Source organism: Abramis brama, assembly GCF_963993115.1.
Source record: "Abramis brama genome assembly, chromosome: 1".
Classification (NCBI taxonomy): domain Eukaryota; kingdom Metazoa; phylum Chordata; class Actinopteri; order Cypriniformes; family Leuciscidae; genus Abramis; species Abramis brama.
Window position 1 is genome coordinate 76,460,398 of NC_139963.1, and position 5,421 is coordinate 76,465,818.

Here is a 5,421-nt window from a genome sequence, read left to right on the forward strand (position 1 = left end):
TTATTTTTAAAGTTACATCTTTTATATAGTGATAATATGATGGGCTCGTGTTCATAAAAAAAATAAATTAATAATAAAAAATAATAATAATTTTAACCCAGCCTCTGACATTACACAAAGTAGTGCAATGTCATTGCCGGTCCCAAGCCCGGATAAATGGTTTTTACTCACTTATGGTGCACTTTGTCACGGTCACCAGCTAGTCACCACCTCCTCACTACATTACCCATCATCCTCTCTGGCCCTCACCTGCATGCACTTACCTGACTCCTTACCTGCACGATACCTACCTGAACAACTTGTCTAGTCATCTGCTTCCTTCATCCGTCTTCAGTCATTGCCTCGATCTCCATTTCAGAACAGACATCTATCCTGAACACTGTATTCATCAGTTACTCTCCTGCTTCCATCGCTGCGATCACATACTTCTGCAAATAAACCTGTTGATTACTTTACCTGTGTGAATCCTTTACCTGTGTGAAAAAATAAATCAGTGTTTACAACATTTATAATAAGAGCACCATATATGGTATAAATACTTATAAATATAACATATGTGTATATGTTATAACATTTAATTATCCATAAGCATTTCACAGATTCTATGTACACTAATTGTATAAAACAATTCTGTCAGTACACCATAAGTTATAAAAATGAACTAGATCAATGTGATTAATGCCATTCATAGTTTCCATCCTTATGTTGTGTCTCCCTCTAGTGGGCAAGGAAATTTTATTTATCATACATGTTGTAAACACTTTTGAAAATATATATATTTTTAAATATATATAAATATAACATTCATACATTTATAATTTTTTGAATTTTGCACTTTTATTTTATAATATTACAATTTGTGATTTTCCATTGATTAAATCATGATAAGTAGTTTACTTTATTATATATTTTTAATTCATGTACATTTTTTATTAACCACTGAAATCACTTGAAAATTAGTGGAACGTGTCCAGTTGAGTGTGCTTAGTACAGTAGAGGTGGGTTAATACACATTTAGTGTTTAAAACTAATGAGGCCTCATTCAGAAATGCCTTAAGCTGACAGGGGTCAAAAGGTCAAAAAAGGGTCACGCGTCCATAAGGAGACGGAATATTGTAGGACCCTGAAATTCTAGGTTTTAGTGGTTTTTGAGGGATCTGGTCCTGGTTTTGAGTGGTTTTGGTGGTTTGGGTTAGGTTTTAGTGGTTTTGGAGGGGTCTAGTCCTGGTATTGAGTGGTTTGGGTTAGGTTTTAGTGGTTTTGGAGGGGTCTGGTCCTGGTTTTGAGTGGTTTGGGTTAGGTTTTAGTGGTTTTGGAGGGCTCTGGTCCTGGTTTTGAGTGGTTTTGGATGGTTTGGGTTAGGTTTTAGTGGTTTTGGAGGGGTCTGGTCCTGGTTTTGAGTGGTTTGGGTTAGGTTTTAGTGGTTTTGGAGGGATCTGGTCCTGGTTTTGAGTGGTTTGGGTTAGGTTTTAGTGGTTCTGGAGGGGTCTGGTCCTGGTTTTGAGTGGTTTTGAGTGGTTTGGGTTAGGTTTTAGTGGTTCTGGAGGGGTCTGGTCCTGGTTTTGAGTGGTTTGGGTTAGGTTTTAGTGGTTTTGGAGGGGTCTGGTCCTGGTTTTGAGTGGTTTTGGGTGGTTTGAAGATATTGAGATATTGATAGCTGGCTGAATTAGAATTATAGAATATAGAGTTAGAGTGTCAATATCTCATGACCCACACATAACAGAGACATCAGAGTAGACTCCTTGGAAACCTCCTCGGTTCTCACCTTTCCAGCGAGTCTACTCTGATGCCTCTGTTATGTGGGGTTCATGAGATATTGACACTCTAATTCTTAACTGGAAGTGGCCGTATCTCCTAATTAGAAGTTCTCATTGAATCATGGGAGGTGTTATAAGTTCAGAGAAGCTTTGGCATGGCATGATAAATATCTAAAAGTTGTTGCCGATCATAAGCGATCAACGAGTGACAACGTAGATAGGGTTGCCAACTGTCCCGAATTAGGCGGGACGTCCCGCATTTTGAGCCTAATAGATTTGTCCCGCACGGGACCTCACTTGTCCCGTTTTTTTTACCGCGCTGATCTAATCACTGATACAACAGCAGTGCTGATCACGACACTTGAGAATGATCACCGACACACGGCAACACACACACACACGACACCTCACAGCTGACCTATCATCATCATCCAATCACAGCCCCCCTCCTCTCACGCGCATCAGTATACGTTGTAAATGCGCCAATTCCTCCACACACAAACAAAAAAGTCGATAATCGATTTGGCATGTGGGTAAAACTGCAAATATGGATCAACCTGCAAAAAAGAAAAGACTGTGCAGCTACAATAAAAATTGGGAAGTAAAAAATATATGGATTAAGCCAGTCAGCGGTGACTCAACAAAAGCCTTCTGTAGTTTATGTCGCAGGGAATTTTCAGTTGCCCATGGAGGTGAGAATGACTTGACTAAACATGCTTCCACAGAAATGCACAAGAAGGCCACACTAGCTAAAGGTGCAAGCAATATCTATGGATTCTTCGGGGGAACTACTGTGGAAACTGACAAAATAGCGGCAAGTGAAGCCTCATACGTGTATCACACCGTCAAACATGGACTCAGCTATAACAGCAACGACTGTCTTGTTAAGCTAAACGGTGTTTTGTTTCATGACTCAAATGTTGTGAAGAAGATGCGCTTGGGGAGAACGAAAGCAGAGATGATCACAATGAATGTTTTAGGACCAAAGACTGTGCGGGATATCCTGAATGATCTATCTCCATCTGAAGGTGAGCCTGTGTTTTACTCTGTTGCCACCGATGCCTCAAACAAGGGGAATAGAAAAATGTTTCCAGTGTGCGTGAGATATTTTCCTGTCTCTGATGGAGTGCAGTGCAAGTTACTTGACTTTTACGAAGATAATGATGAAACTGCAAATGGCATTCATCGAGCTCTGATGAACTGCCTGACAATGTATGAACTGGACATAAAACACATCACAGCCTATGCGGCAGATAATGCGAATGTTAACTTTGGAAAACACCACTCTGTTTACCAGTTATTGAGCAGTGCCAACAGGCGCATTTTGAAAGCTAATTGCCCGGCTCATATAGCTCATAACGCCTGCAAGCACGCCTGTGATCAGCTCTCAGTGGACATTGAGTCACTTGTTTTAAAGATCTACAGCCACTTCTCAGTATCTGCTTCCAGAAGAGAGGAACTGCGTGCATTTTTTGCCTTTGTTGACATTGAGTGGCGTGAAATTCTGCGTCATGTTTGCACGCGATGGTTGTCTCTTCATCCAGCTGTTGATCGTCTCCTGCAGAGCTGGCCAGCTCTCACCTCATACTTCAGGTCCCTTGGGGAGACCTGTCCTTTGGCACTGAGGAGGACTTTTGAGGACGAAGAAAAAACTGCAGCTGCTGAGATTTATCTGTGCTTTTTCCACAACGTGGGGTGTGTGTTTGACACACTTGTTAGAAAGCTGGAGGAAACGAATCTCTGCATCACAGATGTTTACGAGGAGGTGGGAAAATTCAAAGTGAAGATGCTTCAGCGTAAAGAAGACAGCTTTTTTGGATACCAGACCAAGCAGCTGATGGACAAACAGGTGTCAGCAGTACAGAGATCAAAGCAAAAAAATGACTTTCTGAAGTTTTATGACTCTGTCATTGCATATATTGACAAATGGTTTGATTTCTCATCAGAAAATGTAATGATGAAACTGAAACCAATCGGCCTACATAAGGAGCTTTCCTTCACTGACCTGGAGCAGGTGGTGGTTGCCCTCAAAATGACAGAGACCGTGAGTATGGACCAACTCTATGAAGAGTTTTGTGCTAGTAAGGAAGAAATAAAGAAAGCCACACAGGATACCACAAAATCCACCAGTGAGAAGTGGGTCACAGTTTTCCAAATTCTAGGGAAAGCCAACTTGATCAACATGTTCAGGATTGTCTCATTTGTCCTCAGTGTGCCAGGCTCAAATGCCTTTGTAGAGAGGATTTTCTCTCTGATGAACATTAAATGGTCAGACTCAAGAAACAGATGCAGCACAGAGCTCATCAAAAATGAACTTCAAATAACTGTGAACTGTGACCTGTCATGTAAGGACTTTTCTCTGGCTGCACAAAAGGACAAAAGACTGCTTGAATCGGTCAAGGGCAGCCAAAAATATCCATGGAAAAAGTAGACTTGGTTTAGCAGAGGCATGCCCCTCTTTTCTTCTTTTGCACTTAAATGTTTTATTTTGTCAAGTTTTGTTTTCCAACTTATATATAGTTGAATTTATTTCTTATTTATTTCTGAATTTTTTTATTTTTTTATTTATAGTGAATAAGAATGTGAAGCATTTATTCCCCACCACTGTTTGTGTGCACAGAGGTAGCATGTTCTGAGTCTGCTATTTGATTCCAAGCAAAACTACAGCATACATAAGCTATGTTATTTTTAGTTTGTCACATGCAAGATTAACATTAATTTTTCTAACCTACAGTGCAGGAGTCACAAGTGTTTTGTCTCAGTCCTTTAATTGAACCATTACCTATTAATTTTACTATGTGTCTGTGTTAAAGCTGCTGTAAATGAACAAACTATTATTAAACCTACAGTACGTTGCCAAGGCATGAGAGTTATCTATTAATATTTTATTAAAGGGATAGTTCACCCAAAAATGAAAATTCTATCATCGTTTACTCACCCTCAAGTTGTTCCAAACCTGTATGAGTTTCTTTCTTCTGCTATACACAAAGTAAGATATTTGGAAGAATGTTTGTAATCAACAGATCTCGGCCCCCATTGACTTCCATAGTAGGAAAAAATATATATATACTATGGTAGTCAATGGGGACCGAGATCTGTTTGGTCACAAACATTCTTCCAAATATCTTCCTTTGTGTTCAGCAGAAACAAACTATGCCTTTAAATTAGCTATCATTATGACAAATTGCTAAAAATCATACACTGTATTTTCGCACAAAACCAGCCCACCTTTTGTCCCTCATTTCATAGTGACAAAGTTGGCAACCCTAAACGTAGAAGCAGCAAAGTCAATAAAAACATACCAAGTAACGCAATGGGTAGACGGCAAACCACACACACCGGCGCCATCTTCAACCTTCATGATTTATATATTTATATAATGATGTTGATGTCCCAAAACAAGTAGCGTAGCGAAATACAGTTTCTGTCGTGTTTTATTTGGCATTTTGTAAAAATCCCATTGATTTCTGTTGGAGGGCTCATTGCTCGTTAATATTACTGTGCTACCGGAAATGGAAAAGACGCTTCAGACTCAAATAGAGCAGAAGTTTATACGCAGTTGTGAGGTATCTGAAAAAATAGTTCCACTTTAGCAAATAACACGGATTCAAATCATACATTGCACCGATATATTTGTTTTTAATTATCAACGAACACCACTAAC